This window comes from Suncus etruscus, chromosome 9 (genome assembly GCF_024139225.1).
Source record: "Suncus etruscus isolate mSunEtr1 chromosome 9, mSunEtr1.pri.cur, whole genome shotgun sequence".
NCBI classification, from domain to species: domain Eukaryota; kingdom Metazoa; phylum Chordata; class Mammalia; order Eulipotyphla; family Soricidae; genus Suncus; species Suncus etruscus.
Genome location: NC_064856.1, coordinates 12,301,050 through 12,315,512, shown reverse-complemented (window position 1 = coordinate 12,315,512; position 14,463 = coordinate 12,301,050). Strand labels below are relative to the sequence as shown.

Below are 14,463 nucleotides of genomic sequence, written 5' to 3'. Positions count from 1 at the left end.
GCTCCTATATCTGGACTTGGAATACCAGCTAAAGATAGCCAATATGGTCCCAATCTACATAGGTTCTGTCAATTCATCCCCTGGCCTCATTTAGCTGCTCCACCATCTATGGTAGCAGCAATCCCCTCAGATGGGACAGAAGCAGGCAATGAAGGGGAGAGAGCAGAAGACTCTGGGCAGCATCCTAGATGCTGACATCTACCATCTTTTTTGTTTGTTTGTTTTGGGGTCTCACCCGGCAGTGCTCAGGGTTACTCCTGGATCTATGCTCAGAAATAGCTCTTGGCAGGCTCAGAGGACCATATGGGATGATGGGATTCAAACCACCGTCCTTCTACATGCAAGGCAAACGCCCTACCTCCATGCTATCTCTCTGGGCCCACGTCTACCATCTTTCTTCTACAGGAGGTGCTTTATGTGAAGACCTGAGCTCCTGCAACCTGCATCAGCTTATCAAGGAGACCCCAGCAGCCACAACAGAAAGTGAAGATGGAGAATCCAAGTCCAGCCAAAGCCCAACTGAGAAGCTGCTTTCAGAACCTCCTGCACCTGGCTTATCTCCAAAAAATTAACTTTCTTCTAGGTAAATCTCTTGATCCTATTTGTACAGCTCACTGTATTGCTGGTTAAACTGTGTTTTATCTTTATGGATCTTAATTGCTATTTTGTTCTATGACTCACTGCAAACAGAAAAATTTCTATCCAACTTTAGTCATTTTATATTAGTTTTCACAATTCCGGGGAAATGCATAATGCTGTTAGAGTTTTGAAAGTTCTCAGTTATCCTAGTGAATGTTTCCCAACTTCTATGATGTATTATTGTGTATATTATGTAGCAACTTATTCTTAAGTTATGTCTTCAAAAATGTTCTAATGTCTTTGTCCACAGAAGTAGAGGGAAAAGGAACTTGAATACTATAAACTCTTATTACAGTGTTCATTATAAGGATGTTTAGCAAGCTTATTTCAAACTATATATATACATATATATTGCAGAAATGTTCTTGTGATCTTTTTAGAGAAGTTTATGAAAAGAAACTTGGATTTCTAGACTTGTATTATAGTACTCAGTGTAAGAATGTTTAAGAATTTTTGAATTGGAGTGAGTGAGAAATGGCTGCAGGTGGGGGTTTCCAGGCAGAGTGCTGACTGCTCTACCTGCAGAATCTCCACCGGGCTGTGCTTCTTCTGAGGAACTGAGCACCGGAAGGGAGCCCTGTCCTACTCTTCTCTGTCTTTCCTGAACTCTGGAAGCTCTCCTCAGAGCCCGGGGAAGCGAACCCCAAAGAAACTACATTCGGGAGCTACCCAGCGAGCCAGTGAGTGAGTGAGAAATGGCTGCAGGTGGGGGTTTCCAGGCAGAGTGCTGACTGCTCTACCTGCAGAATCTCCACCGGGCTGTGCTTCTTCTGAGGAACTGAGCACCGGAAGGGAGCCCTGTCCTACTCTTCTCTGTCTTTCCTGAACTCTGGAAGCTCTCCTCAGAGCCCGGGGAAGCGAACCCCAAAGAAACTACATTCGGGAGCTACCCAGCGAGCCAGTGAGTGAGTGAGAAATGGCTGCAGGTGGGGGTTTCCAGGCAGAGTGCTGACTGCTCTACCTGCAGAATCTCCACCGGGCTGTGCTCCTTCTGAGGAACTGAGCACCGGAAGGGAGCCCTGTCCTACCCTTCTCTGTCTTTCCTGAACTCTGGAAGCTCTCCTCAGAGCCCTGGGAAGCTAACTCCAAAGAAACTACATTCGGGAGCTACCCAGCGAACCAGAAACTGAGCACCTGAAGGGAGCCCTGTCCTACTCTTCTCTGTCTTTCCTGAACTCTGGAAGCTCTCCTCAGAGCCCTGGGAAGCGAACCCCGAAGAAACTACATTTGGGAGCTACACAGCGAGCCAGTGAGTGAGTAAGAAATGGCTGGATGTGGGGGTCTCCAGGCAGAGTGCTGATTGCTCTACCTGCAGAGTCTCCACCCGGCTGTGCTTCTTCTGAGGAAACTGAGCACCGGAAGCGAGCCCTGTCCTACCCTTCTCTGTCTTTCCTGAACTCTGGAAGCTCTCCTCAGAGCCCTGGGAAGCGAACCCCAAAGAAACTACATTCGGAAGCTACCCAGCGAGCCAGTGATTCTCCTCAGAGTCCTGGGAAGTGAACCCCAAAAATACAGCATTCTGAAGCTGCCCAGCGAGCGAGTGAAAACTACGCCTGACCAGTGGGGCCTGACTGTGAAAAACTGTGAGTGCTGCCTGTGTGTGTCTCTCTGCTATCCTGTTGCGTAAACCTCCTTAGAGTGGGCTGAAAAGAGGCTCCAGAAGGCACTTAGCTCCACTTCGCTACGCAGCCGTGCACTCTTTCTAAGGAAAGAACTCCATTGCAACAAGAAGGAAAAATCACACTAAGAACGGCGCTATATCACAGAAGCAAACATTTCTCTCTGGACTGTCTTCTCTGTTGCATGCTCAGGCCTAAGATTTGACCCAGTGTGAGGCTTCATCCACGGAGGACTCCCCTCCCTTAGAGGCAAGTCAGCCCATCCAGAAAGGGAGGAGCCAGAGGAGTGTGCTGCCTACATCATATAGACAATGAATACCACCACAACACGTAGAAAAACCCACAATACAAGTGTGACAATGGGGAAACAACGCAGGCCAGCATCAGACATAGAGAATGAATATGACAATTCTGAGGACCAGATAATGACTGAACAACTAATCAACCTCTCAGATAAGGACTTTAGACTAGCAATATGGAAGGTGCTCAACAGACTCCAAGAAACCATGGATCGAGTTGAACAGAACACTAATAAGAACCAAGAAAATATGAAGGCAGAAATGACAAAACTCCAAACTGAAATAACATGTCAACTAACAGGACTGAAAAAGTCAGTAAACGAAGTGAATGACAAAATGGATAAGCTCTGGGACAGGGTATCAGAAGCTGAGAATAGACTTGGTGCTGTGGAAGATGAGATACATAACAATTCCATACAGCAGGAGAGATTGGACAAAAAACTTAAAGCAAATGAGCAGACAATGGAAAAATTAGTCAAAGAATGGGAACAGATGAAAATAGAAGTCTATGATAAGATCAACAGAAACAACTTAAGAATCATTGGAGTCCCAGAGACCCAGGAAGAAAATTTCCAGGAAGAATCAACGGTCAAGAACATCATTAAAGAGAAACTTCCAGAGCTAAAGAATATATGTGATCAAATCCTGCATGCCCGAAGAGTACCAACCAAAAGAGACCCCAGAAAAACCACCCCAAGACACATCCTAGTCACAATGACAAATCCCACAGATAGAGACAGAATTCTGAAAACAGCAAGATCAAAAGGGGAAATCATGTTCAAGCAAGCTTCCCTGAGATTTACAGCAGACCTGTCACCAGAAACACTCAATGCCAGAAAGCAGTGGTGGGATATTGTGACAAGACTGAATGAAATGAATGCTTCACCCAGAATACTATACCCAGCAAAACTCACTTTCCAGTTTGATGGAAGAATACATGGTTTCACAGACAAAAAACAGCTCAGAAACTTCACAGACACAAAACCAGTCTTAAGAGAAAAACTGAAAGACCTAATCTAAGACAAGACTACCCAAAAGACACACCAAATTTTGAAATAAAGATGGCGTTAAATCCCAGGACAATTCTTTCTCTCAACGTCAATGGACTAAATGCACCAGTTAAGAGACACAGAGTGGCTAAATGGATCAAAAAACTCAATCCAACCTTCTGCTGCCTACAAGAAACGCACCTGAATAGTCAGAACAAACATAGACTCAAAATAAAAGGCTGGAGAAAAATCATCCAAGCAAACAACACCCATAAAAAAGCTGGAGTGGCCATACTAATATCAGATAATGCAAACTTTATACTCAGGAAGGTTGTAAGGGACAAAGACGGACATTTTATATTAATCAAGGGGTACGTAGAGCAGGAAGAATTCACTCTCCTAAACATATATGCACCGAATGAGGGGCCAGCAAAATATTTAATACAACTGTTGACAAATCTGAAAAATAATATCAACAACAACACAATAATTGTGGGGGACCTTAACACGGCTTTGTCAACACTGGACAGGTCAACCAGACTGAAACCCAACAAGAATATACTAGACCTGAGGAGAGAAATGGAAGAAAGAGGCCTAGTGGATATATATAGGACACTCCATCCCCAGAAACCTGGATACACATTCTTCTCCAATGTACATGGGACATTCTCCAGGATAGACTACATGCTGGCACATAAAACATACCTCCATAAGATCAAGAGGATAGAAATTTTGCAGACTACCTTCGCTGACCACAAGGCTCTGAAATTATTTGTGAACTCCAAAGGGACTCAGAAGAAACACTTTAACACCTGGAAGTTAAACAGCCTCATGCTCAATAACCAATGGGTCCGAGATGAAATCAAGGAGGAAATAAAAAGGTTCCTGGAAACAAATGACAATAAAGACACAAACTCTCAGAACTTATGGGACACAGCAAAAGCAGTACTGAGAGGAAAATTTATAGCTTTGCAAGCACACATCAGGAAGGAAGAAGGAGCTTACCTGAGTAGCTTAATGACACAGCTAATAGAACTAGAAAATGCTCAACAAAAGGACCCAAGAATAGGAAGACAGAAGGAAATAACAAAGCTGAGAGCAGAAATCAACGAAGTGGAAACTCAAAAAACAATCCGAAAGATCAACGAAAGCAGAAGTTGGTTCTTTGAAAAAATAAACAAGATTGATAGACCACTGGCAAACCTAACAAAGAAAGAGAGAGAGAGAAACTTGATAACTCGTATCAGGAATGAAAAAGGAGAGATCACTACTGATATGACAGAGATTCAAAGGGTAATCAGAAACTACTTTGAAAAACTCTACGCCACTAAAAATGAGAACCTGGAAGAAATGGATAAATTCTTGGACTCTTATAATCTTCCACGGTTGAAGGAAGAGGATGTAGCATATCTAAACACCTCCATCACCATTGATGAAATTAAAACAGTAACCAAATGTCTGCCGAAAAACAAAAGCCCAGGTCCAGATGGATTCACTAATGAATTCTATCAAACTTTCCAAGAGGAACTACTGCCAATCTTGGCAAGACTCTTTCATGAAATTGAACAAACAGAAACACTTCCAAATAGCTTTTATGAAGCCAACATCACCTTGATACCTAAACCAGACAGAGACGCTACCAAAAAAGAAAATGACAGACCAATATCACTGATGAATGCAGATACAAAGATCCTCAACAAAATCCTGGCAAATAGGATTCAATGCCTCGTTAAGAAGATCATCCACTACGATCAAGTAGGTTTCATCCCAGGAATGCAAGGATGGTTTAACATCCGTAAATCTATCAACATAATACACAACATCAATAACAAGAAAAATAAAAACCACATGATCATATCAATAGATGCAGAGAAAGCATTTGATAAGGTCCAACACCCATTCTTGATCAAAACTCTCAGCAAGATGGGAATGGAGGGAACCTTTCTCAATATAGTGAAGGCCATCTACCACAAGCCAGTGGCAAATATTATCCTCAATGGAGAAAAACTGAAAGCCTTCCCTCTAAATTCTGGCACAAGACAAGGCTGTCCTCTCTCACCACTCCTATTCAACATAGCACTGGAAGTACTTGCTATAGCGATTAGGCAAGAAAAGGATATCAAGGGAATCCAGATAGGAAAGGAAGAAGTCAAGCTCTCACTGTTTGCAGATGACATGATACTCTACTTAGAAAACCCTAAAGACTCTATCAAAAAGCTTCTAGAAACAATAGACTCATATAGCAAGGTGGCAGGCTACAAAATTAACACACAAAAATCAATGGCCTTTCTATATACCAATAGTAATAAGGATGAAATGGACATTAAGAAAACAACCCCATTCACAATAGTGCCACACAAACTCAAATATCTTGGAATCAACTTGACTAAATATGTGAAGGACCTATACAAAGAAAACTATAAAACTCTGCTCCAAGAAATAAGAGAGGACACACGGAAATGGAAACGCATACCCTGCTCATGGATTGGCAGGATTAACATCATCAAAATGGCAATACTCCCCAAGGCATTATACAGATTTAATGCCATCCCTCTAAAGATACCCATGACATTCTTCAAAGAAGTGGATCAGACACTTTTGAAATTCATTTGGAACAATAAACACCCTCGAATAGCTAAAGCAATCATTGGGAAAAAGAATATGGGAGGAATTACTTTTCCCAACTTTAAACTGTACTACAAAGCAACAGTTATCAAAACAGCATGGTATTGGAATAAGGATAGGTCCTCAGATCAGTGGAATAGGCTTGAATACTCAGAAAATGTTTCCCAGAGATACAACCATCTAATTTTTGATAAAGGAGCAGGAAATCCTAAATGGAGCAGGGAAAGCCTCTTCAACAAGTGGTGTTGGCACAATTGGATAGCCACTTGCAAAAAATTAAACTTAGACCCCCAGCTAACATCATGTACAAAGGTAAAATCCAAATGGATTAAAGACCTCGATATCAGCCCCAAAACCATAAGATATATAGAACAACACATAGGCAAAACACTCCAGGACATTACAGGCATCTTCAAGGAGGAAACTGCACTCTCCAAGCAAGTGAAAGCAGAGATTAACAGATGGGAATATATTAAGCTGAGAAGCTTCTGCACCTCAAAGGAAATAGTGCCCAGGATACAAGAGCCCCCCACTGAGTGGGAGAAACTATTCACCCAATACCCATCAGATAAGGGGCTAATCTCCAAAATATACAAGGCACTGACAGAACTTTACAAGAAAAAAACATCTAACCCATCAAAAAATGGGGAGAAGAAATGAACAGACACTTTGACAAAGAAGAAATACACATGGCCAAAAGACACATGAAAAAATGTTCCACATCACTAATCATCAGGGAGATGCAAATCAAAACAACGATGAGATACCACCTCACACCCCAGAGAATGGCACACATCACAAAGAATGAGAATCAACAGTGTTGGCGGGGATGTGGAGAGAAAGGAACTCTTATCCACTGCTGGTGGGAATGCAGTCTAGTTCAACCTTTATGGAAAGCGATATGGAGATTCCTCCAAAAACTGGAAATCGAGCTCCCATACGATCCAGCTATACCACTCCTAGGAATATACCCTAGGAACACAAAAATACAATACAAAAACCCCTTCCTTACACCTATATTCATTGCAGCTCTATTTACCATAGCAAGACTCTGGAAACAACCAAGATGCCCTTCAACAGACGAATGGCTAAAGAAACTGTGGTACATATACACAATGGAATATTATGCAGCTGTCAGGAGAGATGAAGTCATGAAATTTTCCTATACATGGATGTACATGGAATCTACTATGCTGAGTGAAATAAGTCAGAGAGAGAGAGAAAAACGCAGAATGGTCTCACTCATCTATGGGTTTTAAGAAAAATGAAAGACACCCTTGTAATAATAATTTTCAGACACAAAAGAGAAAAGAGCTGGAAGTTCCAGCTCACCTCAGGAAGCTCACCACAAAGAGTGATGAGTTTAGTTAGAGAAATAACTACATTTTGAACTGTCCTAATATTGAGAATGTATGAGGGAAATATAGAGCCTGTTTAGGGTACAGGCGGGGGTTGGGTGGGGAGGAGGGAGATTTGGGACTTGGGTGATGGGAATGTTGCACTGGTGATGGGTGGTGTTCCTTTTATGACTGAAACCCAAACACAATCATGTATGTAATCAAGGTGTTTAAATAAAAAAAAATTATGCATAAAAAAAAAAGAAAATGACAAGAACTATATTTTATTCACAAAAAGCTTCAGTGAGCTAATTTTCTTTGTTATTTTTTATGAATTGATATGAATCTTTTTTTTTTTTTTTTTGTGGTTTTTGGGTCACACCCGGCAGTGCTCAGGGGTTACTCCTGGCTCCATGCTCAGAAATTGCTCCTGGCAGGCACGGGGGACCATATGGGACGCTGGGATTCGAACCGATGACCTCTTGCATGAAAGGCAAACACCTTACCTCCATGCTATCTCTCCAGCCCCTGATATGAATCTTTGTTTTAATAAATTACATAAGAATGGCATTCTTAAAAAAAAAAAGAATTTTTGAATTAAGTGTATCTGCAGAAAGATTCTAATGTTTACATTCAGAGAAGTCTATAAACATTTTGTGATATGTATAAGATATGGAAAAAGCTGATTGTTCTGAGAATGATATATACAATTTAAATTTTGATGCTATGACAGCCAACTTTTACTATGCACATGCAAAATAACAACTTTTATAAGTTCTGATCTGGTGTTCCTGCCTCTTGCAGAGAACAATAGAACACAACTTTAAGTACCTCTCTCAATTTCCTTAACATAAAGTAGCAGTTGTTAGATTATACCTTGTTTTACCCAAAACAAATATCATCCCTGGTTTCTTTGCATCTGTTGATTTATAATTTGGTAAACCTGGGCAGGACAGGCTTAGGATAGCCTGAGCTATCTGTCTTTACTCTGTTCTTACTCACCACCTCACCCACTGTGAGTGGTCTCTGTACTCAATAAAAACAGTTATAGCAGGCAGCTCTCAATATGAGATAGAAGAATACAGACTATACATGTTTCATCCTTAACTTGGTTTGGATTATTTAGTGCAGCAAATCTTCTTTAGATTTCTTCACCTGGGTTTGGAGATAAAGTGCATGGAGTGATTTTATAGTCAGGCTAAATATTTCAGCTTCTTTTTTGAGAAATGAGGGGGAGAGTCAAGGATTATTCCTGGTTCCACATTCAGGAATTATTCTATGGTGGGATGCCAGAGATCAAATCCAGGTTAGTCATGTGCACATGTCCTTACTGTACTCGCTCCAGACAGTACATTTATCTTTGACATTTATCTACATCAAAGCCATCAGCTGGCCCACTGCTTTGCTGACAGTGAGATGAAAAGCAGATAAGAGGAAGGAGAAGGCATCTCCTATTGTCTTGGGCATCAGGACAAGGTTACTTTTAGAAGTAGCACTTGTCGGGCCTGGAGAGATAGCACAGTAGCGTTTGCCTTGCAAGCAGCCAATCCAGGACCAAAGGTGGTTGGTTCGAATCCCGGTGTCCCATATGGTCCCCTGTGCCTGCCAGGAGCTATTTCTGAGCAGATAGCCAGGAGTAACCCCTGAGCAAAGCCAGGTGTGGCCCAAAAACCAAAACCAAAAAAAAAAAAAAAAAAAAAAAGAAGTAGCACTTGTCAGTTCTGCTCATACTCAGAGATTACTCACACAGCCACATCCAGCAGCAAGGGGACCTGAAAAATGTAGAGCGTGCTGTCTTCATCTGTAGAGTTCTGTGCAAGTTTGAAAATTCCCCCATGGAAAATGGATATGGGGGCACAATAAGAAACCTTTAAGATGATATCTCCATGTAATAAGACATGCCACTTACTATACAGAGCACTTCAATAATAATTTTTAAAAAAGGTCAGGGATATAGCTCAATGATGAAATACTTGCTTTTATGTGTGAGACTTTGGGTTCAACCCCAGCATTACAAAAAAATTAAGGGCAAGGACAGGAGGGGAAAGAAGAGGAGAGGAGGAAGGAGAGGAGAGGAAGACAGGGGAGAGGAGAGGACAGGGGAGAGGAAAGGAGGTGGCAGGAGAGGAGAGGAGAGGAGAGGAGGAAAAAGAGGAGGCAGAGAGAAAAGGAGAGAAGGGAGTTGAGGGGAGAAGGAAAGAGGAGAGGAAGGGAAAAGAAGGGAGAGGAGAAAGGGGAAGAAAGGGGGAAACACATTATTGTGAAAGATACAATTTTCATTGGTAGGATTGTATTATCACTGTAATGATTTTGGCACATTTTAGCATGCATTAGCGTTTTATTTTTGTGTCTGTATGTTGGCTTTCCCATCTCCTAGGGCTGCCACAATAAACTGAAATGCGCTGAGGGCCTTCAGGCAATAGACAGCCTCAGAGAGCCCTAGAGACTAAAGTTTGACAAGGAGGTGTTGACAGAGTCTTGTTTCCACACAATCCATGGACTGAATCTTTCCTTGCCTGTGTCTGGCTCCAACTGGTGGTCATCAATGCCTGGAAGTCTTTGGCCTTTAAGATAGCTCCCTAACTCTTTGGCTAATCCAATATGGCCTCTCTTTCCTAATTTCATTTGCAATGAGTCTCTTTCTAAGCTCACGAATGAAAACTTCAGCACATATTTGGGGGCCAGAGAAAAGGACACATTTCGACCAAAATAGTTTTGTTACCCTGCCATAGCAAATAGCCTGATATGACAATGTTTATTTTTCTTTCTTTCTTATGCTCCTTGTTCAAGAGGGATCATCAGGCCTGCTCCAGACTTCACAGGATCCAGGCAAGTGGGCTTTCTTCCATCCAATGTTCTCTCAGCACAATGTTTCTGGGTTCCTGCAGTGGAAGAGGAGAAGGAGCACAGAGTCATATCTGCTCTTTTATTTTTCTCAGGAGAGTATGTAAATGCAGTCCCCAACACCATAAATTAGGCAGTTGAATGTCTCACATTTGGGAAAATCTCAGAGGTCAGCACAGCCATAGTGGAATAGATAAACCTCATCCTGGGAAAACCACCTTCATGATCATGGTATTTCTCCTGTCAGATAGCTTCTTTTTTGCGGGGGTCACACTCAGTAATACTCGGGGTTTACTCCTGACTCTGCACTCAGGAATTACTCCTGGCAATGCCCAGGGGACCATATAGGATGTGGGCTATTGAACCTGAGTTGATATATACAGGCACCTGCTGTACTATGTTTCCAGCCCTGATACATATTCTTAAAATAGCTGTTTGCAATCAGTGGTCAAAGCAAGACCCAAGGCCACTTCTGTTTTCAAGATGGAGTGGCCTAGCAGGACAGAGGATTCGAACATCTGGGTTTGGGATGTATACACACCTGCTATCAATTATTTATGCTTTTGTCTTTGCATGTGGGCTCAAAAGATACGTGGGTGTCTTTCTATAGCATCTCCCAGAAAGAAGGCCTAGGATGTCAGGAGAACTAAGGGGAAATGAAAATGTTCCCAAGTTCTCACACACCAGGACTTGAAAGAAGAGCCCAACTACAGAGTTCTGACTAGGGGATACTGACAGGCACATTTTCATCTGATCTTCATGTGACTCTGGACTAGAAAGTTTGTTTCACAGCCAGAATGAGCTCCTAATGTCTACATCAGTGGATTTTCTTACTTTGGGAATCATAGACCTTCACCAGTGTAAAAAAGGAGGTTCAAAACCACAGAACAATTCCCAAATTTAGTGACTTAGAAACATTTAGGATTTACCATGTTTATGAGGGTCAATTAGATTATTCTAGTCTGGGGTGAGTGGGATAAAGAAGCCTCACTCTGATCTTGATTCAATGTTCACTGGGCTGACAAAGAACCTGGGTCATGTATTTCTCATCATCCAGCTACTAGGGTGGTGATACAGAGCCAGGAAAGCCAGAGGGGAGATTTCAGGCACTGTCTCTGACAAGCCTCTGGACATCACAATTAAAGAAGTCCCATTGGCCAAAGCAAAGCACGTGACCAAACCCAACTTCTAGTAGGGATACACACACACACACACACACACACACACACACACACACACACACAGCCCAGTGTCTAACAACAGCCACCATTAAACATGTTCTGAGAGAAGAGTCTTCTACTGAGGAAAATAGGTCATAATAGAGTCTTAAGGAGTAAAGTAAGCTGTAGTATACATATGCCATTTCACAGCCCATGGAATGCTACAAAGCCAAGTCTGACAATAGCAAGAGCAATGGAGAGCAACGGAGCACTGCATGCTGGTGAGAGGTAACTCCACAAAGATTTGACAATTTTCTCAGGCTGAAGATACATAGACATTGTCCCAGGAGGAAAACTTCTAGACTATGCCTTCTTCATAGACACATGGGCTGTGTACAATAAAATAGCCATGGAAGCTTTGTTAGCAATAACAGTAGAGTTGGATTAACCCAAATGTTCATATGCTGAGGTTTGGTGAAATAGAGGCTGTAATTACATGAAGCAGTTCTGCAGAGCCACCAAAGGAACATGACCCCGGTCACCAACTCAGTGTAATTTGGATAGATATGGAAAATACCATCAAGCTGGACATTGTAGACATCTTACCAGTCTGTCTTCAAGATTTGTTTTTGTTTTTTCCTTTTCAATTTTTTTTCCTTTCTTCTCCTAAACTGGTATTTATAGCCTCTAGACGGATCCCCTCAGCTGTTTTTTATGTTTGTTTTCCTCCTCTCCCTCCTTTTTTTCTCTTCTTCCTTTCTTTTTTTTTCCCAACAGACCCACAGGACTTGAATAATCTTGTTTTCCCTCATAACTTGAGGGGAATAAATGGATGGTACTAGGAACAATCAGTCGTATGAACATTTAGTGAAAATAGGAAATGATCATACTTAAGCACCAAAGTCAACGACACCAGAATAGATACCCAATCTACAGCAAGCTATACACAAAAGAGACCTCTCATTCCAGCAGTCCAAGGGATAAAGGGGGCAGATATGGGATACATGCTGGAAACAGGGGTGGAGGAAGGACAATACTGGTGGTGGGAATGGCCCTAATTCTTTTCACTATGTACCTTAAATATTTCTGTAAAAGACTTGCAATTCACTTTGATCACAATAAGAATTATTTTAAAAAGGCAAGTTCATAAGAGAGTAGATATACAATAAGAATTATTTTAAAAAGGCAAGTTCGTAAGAGAGTAGATATTAGAGCTTTCATGACTAAGGAAACAAATTATAAATGCATATGATGATGAATGTCAAATAAATTATAGAAATAAAAATGGTATTATCAAAATTAAAAATAAGATTAGAAGTCAGAAGAAGAATGTATCATTTATGGGTGCTTATCTCTGAACTCTGAATAGGGCAGGAGTGAATGCAAAACTAGGAAGGAAGCAATGAGGGGCACCTACTTAATTTGTAATAGTATTCCATTTCTTTAAAACTCTGGGGCAAATGTAATATGTTGCCATGTGCATACAGAGCGATCTATTGTTTTAGACTAGATCTTTTCTGACTTCTTTTTCCATAAGAGAAATCTAAAATAAGTCAAATAGAATGTGTTTTAGACATGTCCTTTTGCCTTTTTTTGCTAGAACCACCCTTCCCCCTCCAAATATGTTTCTGAATATAGAGGGACATAATTGGGGGCAGGAGAAAGTCTAAAATGTGAGCTGGAGTTTTTGTCTCCAGCAGTTGAGCAAATAGACATTTTTTCCCCTCTCTTTTACTAATATATATTTTCTGACTTTTCTACGAGGGACATGCTGTGCTCATTTAAGAAAAATAAACAAAATAGAGGGGCCTGCTGGCTCTCTGGGTCACAGGCTCCTCTGGGTCTCCAAGGGGCCCCAGGCTCCAAAATAGATTTGCCCTCCACCCCTGGCAGGCTCGTTCCTCACGTCCTGGAGTGAGTGCCAGATGCCTCGAGCTCCGCAGGCCTGAGAAATGATGGGAGAGGCAGGCTCTCTAACTGAGCAGCATTGCCAAGGGGGTGCCTGCCTCCTACCCTGGTCTCTTGAGCCTCCAGATCAGCAGAGCCCAGCTATTCATATTTTGAGAAGGGAAACTGAGGCCTGAGTGGCTCTCCTGGGAAACTTAAATGTAGCTCACAACAGAAGTCGCTGTATCCTGTGTCGGTGGGCTGGGCTGGGTTCTGCTGTGTTAGGTGACTTCAAGTCTCAGGAGAATTCCAGGACAATTTCTCCAATAGTAAATAGAAATAGTCCCATCATGAGGCAGAAACGATAGCAAAGAGGTAGGGCGTTTGCCTTGCATGTGGCTGACCCAGCATGGACCTGGGTTGAAATCTTGGCATCCTGTGTGGTCCCCAGAGCCAGGACCGATTTCCAAGCACATCGCCAGGACTAACCCCTGAGCATCACTGGATGTGGCCCAAAAACAAACAAACAAACAAACAAACAAACAAAAAAGGTCCATCATCTGTTGCACCATTAATTATCAGGGATTTGGGGACATTTTCCTCTCAAATTTTTGTATTGACTGAGTTTCTATGGTTTACATTACTATAATAATGGTTTCTCACATGCATAATTCCAACACTACACCAATCACCAGTATATGCAATCTTCCTCTCCCAAGGACTCTTTCTTCTCAACAACCCCCTTTCAACACAGTTGTGTAGATCCTGCTCCCCTTTGCACTGGAGGACATGTCCCCCAGCACTCACAGTGTCATCAGGTTATGGCCCCAATCAGTGGCTTCCATCAGCCAGTTCACTCTGGCAGACAAATATAGGCATTTGAGAGCCAGGTGGGCATTATCTCACCTCTCATGATGGACCCAACTTTGCCATTCTGAGGGCTCCAACTCTACATCTATTTGGCCTGGTTTTAAGGCAGGGATGTGGCGCTCCCTGTGCCTGTCATGGTAAGAGTGTAAGGACTGGAGTGTGCTAAGGGATCCATTTTTAGGAAGTGCCACAAC

At 42.1% G+C, this 14,463-nt stretch overlaps 1 non-coding gene across 1 annotated transcript; it reads right to left on the bottom strand.

The window, feature by feature from the left end:
* Positions 1 to 10,443: 10,443 nt before the first annotated feature.
* On the bottom strand, positions 10,444 to 10,607 carry LOC126019512 (U1 spliceosomal RNA). The gene has a single exon (XR_007499189.1). It is a non-coding gene; the product is annotated as a U1 spliceosomal RNA (small nuclear RNA).
* Positions 10,608 to 14,463: the final 3,856 nt, after the last annotated feature.